Below are 12,407 nucleotides of genomic sequence, written 5' to 3'. Positions count from 1 at the left end.
ACAGACACACACAGCGGCGCAGTATATATTCCATTCACTATTCAGCATCTAGTGAGGCTACACGTTCTACTTCGCTCACTAAAAACACAGCACAGAGAAAGAGAGAGAGAGAGAGAGAGAGAGAGAGAGAGAGAGCGAGAGCGAGAGAGGGGAAGTATCAGGGCTCCAGGGATTCCTCCTCTCTCTCACTCTCTCTCGCTCTCTCGCTCCCTCCTCCCTCTCGCACACTTTCCATTTTGTTCAGTGACACACGCTCATAATTCAATTTCACAGTCAGGCTGCCTTTACTCGCCGTTCTTCGCCGCTTAACAGCTTCTCAAAGGCTGTAAACTTTACACACTCTAATTAACAGACAGTAGGAGGTTCCCGCAGGGTGAAAAACGGGCCTCGTTGGCTCGAGAGTCTCACGTAAAAACGTGTCGCCCGCAACTGAAGAGCACCCTGTCCGAGAAACACCCAAGGACGAGACACCGGGGACGCCCTTTCAACCCCGCCGAAATAGCATCACTCGAGCCTGGGAAACTGGACTTTTAAAAATAAAATGCAGAATATTTTCCTTTGGTTTGAAGGGAGAGAAAGCCAAACAAACGGCATTCTGTCTAGGTTTATTGTATACAGCGGGACAGGCTGTAAATCAGGGTACTTGCTTTCATTTGGGCCACCCTCAGACCTGTCAGCTCTCTGGCACCGCAGGGAAACGCCACGGACATGACAGGACTACAGGAGTATTTACAGCCGGAGAATGTCTTAACTTTAAATATATTCTCAAAAGTTGAGGGAAACGGTCATGGAAAAGACCAAAACAACAGTTCACATTTGATACACGTGTAATCTGCACTATAAAAAAATATACATGTGAGATTTACGGCAAAAAAATATAATATAGCAGTGATTGCCAGAAATTTACTGTAAAAATATGGTACAGACATTTTAGGTTTTACACATTGAACTATTCATCTAACAAAATTTACATAATCTAAAAAACATTTATTTTAAATAATTATAAACGTATATAAATTGTTATTTTTGTATTCAATATTGATTTATTATTAAATATTTTTTATTTAATATATGCATTTATTTTTGGTTATTTTTGTAATACATACATACATACATACATACATACATACATAATAAAACAAACAATAATAATTCCCATAATGTACAATAATAATATTTATTATTATTATTGTTATTTATATTTAATGTTATTAATGTTATAAAATATATTCAACTGTATTGAGTGGATTTAACGTTACAGATTTTTTTTTTTTTTTTTATCTGTTTATTGAAATTTTGAATATCTTTATTTTTAATATGTTTATATAATGTATTTGAGGCACCTAGATAAAATATTATGTGATAAAAGAGCATGTTGCAAATGGCTTTATTAATATTTTTTATCAAATACAGAACTAAATAAAAAAGAGAATAAAATAAAAACAGAGTCCCATAATAACAACAACAATAATTTAATGATATTACATTAAACAAAATCATAATGATATTATAATATATTATATTATATTATATTAAAATATATTGAACTATATTGAACTTTTGACATACTTAAATCTGTTTTGTACCTTTATATAACAGGACAACTGCAAAAAAAAACAGAAAAACAAAATCATCATTCAAAAGTTGCTTTTTCACAAGCTGATGAAAACACTAATATATTAAAAGGTGCACATTATATACACTAGGGTTGGGCCAATAGACGATGCCATCGTCCATCGCTGATGGCTGATAGGCATCGTGATCCCGCCTCCCCATACCCCCCGCAATCCACCGCATCCCAATACTGTGTTTGGAAAGAAAATGACGGAATCCCTAAAGGGAAAAAATACGAGATGGGAGGAAAATATATATTTCAATACTTTCTCTCGCAGTTATATCATTGGGTAATTACAATGTATATAAAATTGCGGGCATGAGGGAGCCGCTATTATGCCTGGCATTGAACTGCTTTTGAATGTACGATCACTTTTTAGTTTCACTTTCACTTTCGAGATTCGCGATTGCAAGTACTCCGTTTATATTATGGAGCAGCAGTACTTACCACACATTTTACAAGATTAGATTGTCAGTGATGCTCAGGATCTGTAAATCATTCGCCATCGTTGCCAGTCATCTCTCATTACTCTGTTTATGTGATAAGTGGAATTGTATGTACTGTATTGTAACAGGCATCCATTAGCAATTGCTATTTGTTTTCTGTGCCTTTCTGAATATGGATTCATGTTTCGGGCACACCCCCTAACTACATTCCTTTTCACTTCCAAATCTAATTTAACAGTATTTTACTGTAAAATTACATGAAATGTGCCATTAGTTCTTTTTCAGTTTCTCATTGTAAAGAGAAAGGGAACTTAATTCAGGTATTAATTTTTAAATTCTGAAGTCTTAAAATATGTCTTCCTTCTTTGCACAGTAAATACGTACAATGGTACATGAACATGGCTATCATGATATCAGCACTGTACTTTACTGCTAGTTTTTTTTTCTGTCTGTCACACAGCAGCATGACATTTTGACAGGCTGGAAATGGTTCTGTCGTTAACTCCGTGTCAATCAGAGGAATCTCGGCCGGGTTACATAATGTTACGTAAAGGCTCTCTGGCCGAGGGTCAAGCCGTGTCCTCAGCTGCAGCTTTAGGAAACCAATGACTAATTCATCACATTGCCATCATGCATTCATTCATTAGTTTGACCGCTTACTAGTCAAAAAGGCTTTTCTGGATTTTAAAGGGATATTTCACTCAAAAATGAAAATTCTGTCATCATTTACTCACCTTCAAATAGTTCCAAACCTGTTTGAATGTCTTTGTTCTGCTGAACACAAAAGGAAGATATTCTGAAGAATGTGGGAAACAGAGCAGTTCTGGGGCACCATTAACTTCCATAGTATTTTTTTTCCTACTATGGAAGTCAATGGTGCCCCAAAACAGCCTGGTTACAAACTTTCTTCAAAATATCTTCCTGTGTGTTCAGCAGAACAAAGAAATTCATACAGGGTTGGAACTATACTTGAGGGTGAGTAAATGACAATTTTCATTTTTGGGTGAACTATCCCTTTAAGAGTTATAAAACACAATGCTGTTTCTAGGGATGATTCACAAACCATTTGTTCTTTTAGTTTGGTTCGGCTTTAAAACTACAAGGTTATTTGTTGAAGCATTATATGAACTTTTATTTAAAAATATAGATTTACTATACATTTAGAATGTCAGAGTGACATTATGAAACAGGAACTGATATGAAATGCATAAACAAATCCATTAAGTTATTTAACAAAATTGAATGAATTGATTCTATGAAATGAATCAGATTTCACAGTGTGATTTGTAGCTGAAAGGAATAGTTCACCCAAACATGAAAATTTGCTGAAAATTGCCTTACCCTCTGCATGGTCATCAAAGATGTAGATCATTTTTGGATGAACTATTCCTTTAAAAAAAACAAAAAAAAAAAAAAAACAGTTTTTTAACAACAACAAGCATAAACATTAGATCCACACCTGCTGTTTTGCCTCAGTTATGACCAATATTAAATCAGTTGAATAGGCAAGTAATTTTAGTTGAGATCGAGCTGCAGGACAGGTGTATCTGTGGTCCGAACAAAACACCTTCAGCAGGCAATAGCTTCCACGAGGACAAAACACATTTTCAGATGACTTCCCAAGAGAAACACTTCTTTGAAAAGTCAACACAGCACAGGCAAAGCCTCAAGGTTTTCCAAAACCTGCCAGCCTTCTGGTCTGGGGTTTATTTCACAGAAACGGCGGTGTGGCATTTAGCTGCTATATTAATAACAGAGCCTGACGTAGAGCCACCCTCATCTACCGCTGTTAAAATCATTAAACTATTCATAAAACGCAGGAGAATGGGCAGAGGAGAGATTTTCCAAGCTATTTCAAAGGCTTTCCTGCTCACCACGGCCAGCGCCGTCATTCACTCAAATCAGCCTTTATTTACAGATAATTGAACTATTACTCCACTTGGCCTCCATTTTAAAACAACAAAGATATTTGCAAACACAAAACAGCACCTAAAATTGGATTTAACAGCATCTTCACAAATATTTATCTTTCCTGATACAAAAGCAAAGCTCGCTTAAGAGGATTTCTCAAGGGACCGACACTAACGGGCCGTGTTAATGAGATTTCTATTTATTCAGACGTCATTGTAGTGAGGACAGACAATAATCTGCCATTAATAAACAAGCTCTCCATTTTTTAAGAGAAAGGGGTGAATGGAGGAGAACTAGTCGTGACAGAGCAGCGTGGCTCTCAGAGGACTAAGTGACAGATGAGGCAATCCTCATAATAAGGTGTATGATGCAGCAGCACTTTAATATTCCATGAACGAGCTGCAGCCGGCAGTCCCGCTAGCAGCAAAGACACGCTCTTCTCTCGCTCGCTATTTCTCCATCTCTCCAGTTGTGTTCGGAACGACATACTACCCTTCCACTGCTATTTCTGCAGTATGCATGCTGTGCACTGTGTGTGAATGTTCTCTATGAATGGAGCGAGTACCTGCTATGGAGTATGCACTGTATGGGACTTTAAAGTATCTTATTACGTATTTTTATTTATTTATTTTTTAATTATCATTGGATTAAAAAGCATTGAGTTAAATAACTCAAAATCAAAACTATAATAATGATGATAATAATTATTATTAAAAACAATAATATTAAATATCAATTTTACTGTTATTATTGATCTCTTTATTTCCATTTTTTTTATTCTTCACTGGATTAAAAAAAAATAAAAAAAAATAAATAATAATAATAATAATAATAATAATAATTAATAGATAAATAAATAAATAAATAAATAAATAAAATAAATAAATAAATAAATAAATAAACAAACAAGATGGTGCCGCACATGGCAGCCATTGTGCTTGGCTCTCCAGTTGTTTTAGTGTTTTTGTTAGTTTTTCCTGTTTTTTGTTTGTCTAACACGATCAGTTTCACCAAGGAAGAACTGCTGAACAATCGGCAGAACACACCACAAAATCTCCAACCGGTTTTCGATTATTTGGATGTTTTGCTGAACATAGTGGTCGGCGGAGCTGCAGCGCTGTTTAGACGCTTCAGGACACGCAGGCGGGAGAAGCGACCCGGAGCGCTCGTGAAGCTCAGACATTGTGGATTTCGAATGCCGTTGCCTAGCATCCATCTAGCGAATCTCCGCTCTCTACCCAACAAAACGGACAAACTCCTCCTGCTTTCACGGTTTAACAAGAACTTTTCAAACTCTGCTGCTCTGTGTTTCACGGAAACTTGGCTGAACGACACCATTCCAGACAGCGCCTTACATCTGCCTAATTTCACGCTGATCAGAGCAGATCGGGACGCAGAGTCAACGGGGAAATCGCGCGGCGGCGGAACATGCTTCTACATCAATGAGAGGTAGTGTACAGATGTAACCGTGTTAAAGAAGATGTGCTGTTCAGATCTAGAAACGCTTTTCATCAACTGTAAACCTTTCTATTCACCGCGGGAGTTCTGCTCGTTCATTCTTGTGAGTGTCTACATTCCACCGCAAGCGCGCGTGAGCACAGCTTTACAGAAACTCGCTGATATGATCACAGAGAGTGAGCAACAACACCTGGACTTTGTTTTAATCATTCTCGGGGACTTTAATAAAGCAAATCTCTCCTGCGAACTGCCAAAATACAGACAGCACATCACATGTCCCACCAGAGACAGTAATATACTGGATCACTGTTACACAGCAATATCACGCATATCACTCGGTTCCACGAGCAGCTTTAGGACTCTCTGATCACTGTTTTGTTCATCTTATTCCAACCTACAGGCAGAAACTTAAATCTGTTAAACCTGTATTAAGGACTGTAAAGAGATGGACTAATGAGACAGAGCGAGTTTTGCAAGCCTGTCTCGACCTCACCGATTGGAGTGTTTTTGAAGCTGCTGATTATCTGGACGAGCTCAGAGACTGTAACATCTTATATTAGTTTCTGTGAGGATATGTGCATTCCTACCAGGACTCATCTAACTTATGGTTCACTGCAAAACTCAGACAGCTCCGTCAGGCCAAAGATGATGCTTACAGGAATGGGGACAGAGGTTTGTATAAACAGGCCAAATACACACTGGAAAAGGAGATCAGAGTGGCAAAGAGGAATTATTCCGATAATGTAAGGATCCAATTCTCTTCCAGTGACACGGCTTCAGTGTGGAAAGGTCTGAAAGACATCAATTACAAGACACCATCCCCCAGCACTGTGGAGAATCAACAACTGGCAGACAATCCGAATGAGTTCTACTGCAGATTTGAAAAACAAACGCCATTCACACCTCCTGCAACCCCCCTGTCCCCCACACCTGAACTGCAGAGATGACGACGTGCGCCAGGTCTTTAAAAAGAACAAGAGAAGGAAGGCACCAAGCCCAGACGGTGTGACACCAGCCTGTCTGAAATCCTGTGCTGACCAGCTGGCCCAGCATCTTCACACAGATCTTCAAAAGATCACTGGAGCTGTGTGAAGTCCCCTCATGCTTCAAATGCTCCGCCATAATCCCCATCCCAAAGAAACCCAAAATTACAGGACTTAACGACTACAGACCTGTGGCTCTAACATCTGTGGTCATGAAGTCATTTGAAAAACTGGTTTTGGCTGATCTGAAGGACATCACTGGACCCTTACTGGATCCCCTGCAGTTTGCCTACAGAGCAAACAGGTCTGTAGATGATGCAGTCAACATGGGACTGCAACACCTAGACAGACCAGGGACTTGTGAGGATCTGGTGCAGTCTTAACAACCTGGAGCTCAACACGCTCAAAACTGTGGAGATGATTGTGGACTTCAGGAGAAACCCCCCTGCTCTCCCCCCACTCACCATCATGAACAGCACTGTGACTGCAGTGGAGTCATTCAGGTTCCTGGGCACCACTATTTCTCAGGACCTGAAGTGGGACAATCACATTGACTCTATTGTCAAAAAGGCCCAGCAGAGGTTGTACTTCCTTCGCCAGCTGAGAAAGTTCAACCTGCCACAGGAGCTGCTGAAACAGTTCTACTCCGCCATCATTGAATCCATCCTCTGCCCTTCAATAACTGTCTGGTTCAGCTCAGCTACCAAATCTGACCTCAGAAGACTACGGAGGGTAGTCCAGACAGCTGAGCGAATCATTGGTACAACCCTCCCCACTCTCCAAGAACTGTACTTATCCAGAGTGAGCAAAAGGGCTGGTAAAATCACTCTGGACCCCTCACATCCAGCACACTCCCTCTTTGAACGGTTGCCGTCTGGTCAACGCTACAGAGCGCTGTGCACCAGAACGACCAGACACAGGAACAGTTTCTTACCTCAGGCAATCCATCTCATGAACGCTTAACAATAAACATGAAACACACAACACTTCCATACTTTTATTTTACACACATACTTATTACATTTCAAATTTGCACCTAACATACCTGTACATACCGAATTGTCTATTTTGTATATTGTGTTTGTGCTGTTTGGCACATTGTCCATTTTTGTATATTTGTACAATTATTTTTTTTTTTTATTTTATTGGCCGTTTTTAAATTTTCTATTTGATTAAAAGCATCCATAAACAGATCACAAAATAAAATAATTTGTTTATACTGTAGGAAATTAGGTGACGTGACAACAATGTAACATGCTGCTGAAGTGTCAAATGCATATGACACCGTTTCACAAACTCTTATTGTAAAACAGTAGGCAGCATGCAGCATAGTATGCAGTAAGCATGCAGCATAGTATGCAGTAAGCATTACACTAGTATTCCATTCAGAATGTTCTGCATGTTTTTGTAAATCTGTCAGGGTCACGTGACCGCTCTCAGCTGCAGCAGCCGAAAGCAGGACTTGAGACGCATCTCTCAGCCACTACGCCGCTAATGTGCTTTTAATAATGTAGAGACTGTGGGTGAGCTGGAAATCACACAGGACCGATGCAGCCCAGCGCTAGATTACCGCTCGCTTATTTCACAATGATTCATTCATATCCAGTGTCCCACACATTCACGGGTTACTCCACACACACTCGTGTTGTCTATCATTTCATTTAAATGAGCCATTTCTCAAGCCCTGCATTCAATTGTTGATGAGAAAGAACATAAGAGGCTGAAAAGATGCTTATTTGTGCATCTGCACGCTATGAAATGTCTCTGTGCACAGACTGTAAAGTGAGAAGTCTGGTCTTTGCAATGAAAAATGAATAATAGCCTCCAACCATTCCAGGCTCTCACCACTCGCTCCGCATGTCAGCTCAGGCTGGATTCAGCAAAAATTACGCTCACGCTTAAATAAGGCTGGATTTTTAGTGAACTAGGCTTCTCTTTTGTCACTTTCTGTCTCTCTAGTTTAATTAATTTTATTTACTGATCCTGTTTTTGGTGTCCTGCAGGAGGCGCAGTGAATGCAATCATAATGGCGCCACAGCAGCGATACTATGAGAGGAGTTACTGTGAGGAAAACACTGCTGAGCTGCCAAAACACTTCAGAAAGGAAAACAGAGAAAGGAAAGCCATGGATACATATAGACCACTCATACAGACGCATCTGAATATATTCCAAATCATAATAATTAAACATTTGCATGCAAGATTTTGAAAAGATCTCAGTTTAGTTAATGCTTGTGTTGATACTACTAATATGCATATGACAATCCATTTACTGCCATAATCTGACATATTTTAGGGAATAAAAGCATTATATAGACAGATGTTATTATAACTGTTTATAATTTGAAAAAAAAATTAAATGAAAATTGCATTTAAGCAAGGAAGGGAATATACATATAGATATGGAAGCCCATTTCTGTCACAGAAAAAAAAAAAGGTAATTGTGACTTTCTCTCACAATTCTTACATTTCCTTTTTCTCAGAATCACGTCATATAAACTCACAATTGCGAGTTATAAAGTCAGAATTGCGAGATATAAACTCGCAATTGCAAGAAATAAAATGAAGTGTATGGTGGCCAAGAGAGCTGCAAATAGAAAAAAACCGCCTGCAAATTAAGAAAACAACTTTCCTCAATTTGACAACACACATGCTGCAAATGCTCACAACACAAGCAAACAAGAAACGCACTGCAAATAAAATGTATTTGGTTGTGTTGTGAGCATTTGCACCACCTGCTGTCAAACTGATGAAGATGCTTTCTTGATTTGCTGGTGCTTTTTCTATTTGCATGTGTTTTCTGAAGTTGCAGCGTGTTGAGCTCTCTCGGCCACCGTAGAAGTGATTTGAAATGCATGAAATGTTTTACTGCCATAATCTGACAATGTAGGGAATAAAGCAGGATATTCTACAAGAAAATATAAGGAACATGTATTAAGAAAGTGAATCTGGCCATCTGACAGATATATTTATCATATAATTTATTTAAATAATAAAAAAAAGCATTTTAGCAAGAAAAACTATAGATATACGTAGCATTTAGTTAATGTTTGCTTTAAAACTGATAATATGCATATCACACATTTGTAAAAACGAACATGAAATCCATTTTACTTCTATAATCTGACATTTTAGATATTCCACAAGAAATGTGCATTAAGAAAGTATGTCAAGACCATTTTTTGATTTGATGTTGACTTTCATGAACATGAAATCAAAATTAATAAAGCTGCAATTGAGAGGCGTTGCATCCATAGTCAACTGATTACCATATATGCATTTAGCAGACGCTTTTATCCAAAGCGTCTAATATTGCACTGGAGGTATACAATTTATCAGTTCGAATGATATGTAATGATTAATTTTTAAGCAATCTTTAAGATCTTAGCATGACATTGAGCAACACAGTGATAAACAACACTGGCATTAGTCACTTATCACAACAATTGCTTTCTGCGGTGTTAAAAAACAGTCTAAATATTTGTTTAAAGACAACAGCAACTAACCAAAGCCCATAAGAGTGATTTGGATGTGGTCATACGGTGCTATAATGACTTTTCAGTGTCTGTTCTAGGTCACTGGGCCTGACTGGCGGTGGACATCCCTGTGCGCCTGTGAAAACTTATCTCTGTCAGCTACGGTCCGTTCTGTCTGCTGCTCCGCGCACCAGGGATTCTGTCCGCACAAATATCCCGGCCTAAAGACAAAAACAAGAGAGCTGGACAGGAAATGCTTGGCCTCCCCCGAGACCTCGACCTCTGATCCGACTCAAATCCAGTCCCAGAGGTTCGGCAAAGGGGTGTTGGGTAAAGGACCAAAAGACCCCAGAGGAGGAGTTTTAGGTTTCATAGAAAAGAAAGACAAAAGCATTGGCCAGACAAACCTTCATACTGCCAGAAGGTTTGAGGTCAGAGATAAATCGAGAGAAAGAATGATAAATAGAATGATAGTGAAGGATGAAACGAAGGATGGATGGAAGGAAGGATGGAATGACAGAAGGATAGAACAAAAGATGGATGGAAAGAATGAACCAACGAATAGATAGAGAATCAAACACACTGAATGAACGAACGAATGATGGACGGATGGAATGAACGATTATCTATCTATCTATCTTAGTTTATGTACAGTAATCTGTTTGGCAATGTCTTCATTGCAGTACTACATAATCAAATAATACAAAATACATTTGTTTTGTACAGGATACAAAACAAATAAAGTGTCTAGAAAAGGAGTTAAAGGGGAAAGTACGAGAGGCAAAGATGGCATATAGGTCAAAACTGGAGAAGGCTTTTAAAAGTAATCGTGTGAGACAGGCATGGGATACCCTGAAGGGAATGACTGAATTATCAATTTATCATCATACACAGAAGTCATTAGTTATAGATCATGAGATTGAGTTTGCAAATCAACTGAATATATTTTTCTCCAGGTTTGATAAAGGGGATATTTTAGATCAGAGTATGAGTATTATTAATTCGGTCAGACCAGAGTGGTCAGATAGAATTGATCTTACAGTTGAACAAGTGAGGAGTATTTTTAAACAATTAAACCAGAGGAAGGCTACAGATAATCACATGATTATGCAGATGAGCTTGCACCTGTATGACAGCATATTTTTCAGAGGTCCCTAGATACTCATGCTATCCCTGATATGTGGAATACTTCCTAAGAAATCGGGGGCAATTAAGCCCATAGCCCTAACTCCTATTATTATGAAAACTTTAGAGAAAATTGTGGTAAAACAACTCCTAAAGTCAATAGAGGGTAATTTAGACACTTGTCAGTTTGCATATAAGCAAAATCGTAGCACTGAAGATGCAGCATTACATTTGATCCTGGATAAGCCTAAAACTACAGCTCGGGCCCTCTTTTTGGACTTCACGTCTGCATTCAACACAATACAGCCAGAGCTTCTATTGACAAAAATGATTCAGATGAAAGTAAACCCTTATTTGATCCATTGGTATTATTCATTTTTGATAGGTAGAACACAGATAGTTAAAGTTAATCAGACATATTCGAATTCCATTGTTACTTATTCAGGAGCACCTCAGGGGTGTGTGAGTTCACCTTTTCTTTTTATTTTGTATACAGATGATTGTAAATCTGACAGTGTAAACACATACTTATTGAAGTTCTCGGATGACACAGTGCTATTGTCTTTATTGGGGAGTGAAGATGATCTCAGTATGCATCAGTATTGTACAGATAAATTAGTGGAGTGGTGTGAGAGGAATTCACATGTTATAAATGAAAAGAAGATAAAAGGAAATTATCTTTGGATTTCCAGAGAACATGCATCAAACACGAGTGACTATACATAATACACCGTTGTGACCAAATAGTGTCTGCATATAAATATTTGGGTGTCTATGTGGACACTGCTTTATCATGGAGTGCGCATATAGAGTATGTTTGTTGGAAAGTACAACAGCGTATTTATTTCCTCAGGAGGCTAAGGTCTTTTGGAGCAAACAAACAGATTTTGCTGTTTTTTCAATCTGTAATAAAGAGTGTTGTACAATATGGAATGTGTGCTTGGTATAGCTGTCTCTCTGTTCAACTCAAAGCTCGACTGGCGAGATTGATATCTAACTGTTCTAAGATCGTGGGTCAAATACTTGACCCAAGTTTTCATGAGTTGTACAAGAAGAAAATGTTGTCCCTGACAGGTAAAATTATGTCTGATTCTTCCCATATTCTGTATGAGGAATATCAGCTTCTGCCATCGAATAGAAGACAGAGTACCATATGCCAGAATGAACAGATTACTTAAATCTCAGTAAAATTAATCAGAATAGGGGGTCTAAGTAGGCAGCAAGATTCTGAGGAATAGAAGGTACTTAAGTATTTGCACTGCAGATGGATGTGTACAAATGTGTACAAATGTGTGTGTGTATTGTATTATGTGTATCGCTGTGAATTAATGTTAGACAGTAAACGCTATGGGATGCGAGACAATGTTTTGAAGAAATTCCAACAATAAAAGTG

The 12,407-nt window shown here is 38.4% G+C and overlaps 1 protein-coding gene across 1 annotated transcript in view; it reads right to left on the bottom strand.

Annotated features, from left to right (window-relative positions):
* The window catches only part of LOC306861275 (cGMP-inhibited 3',5'-cyclic phosphodiesterase 3A-like), a 95,185-nt gene that overhangs the window by 43,554 nt on the left and 39,224 nt on the right, over positions 1-12,407 (bottom strand). The window lies entirely within an intron of this gene.

This window comes from Barbus barbus (assembly GCF_936440315.1).
Source record: "Barbus barbus genome assembly, chromosome: 42".
Lineage (NCBI taxonomy): Eukaryota > Metazoa > Chordata > Actinopteri > Cypriniformes > Cyprinidae > Barbus > Barbus barbus.
Note: the sequence above shows the minus strand (reverse complement) of the source record. Positions and strands in the feature narration are given on the sequence as shown.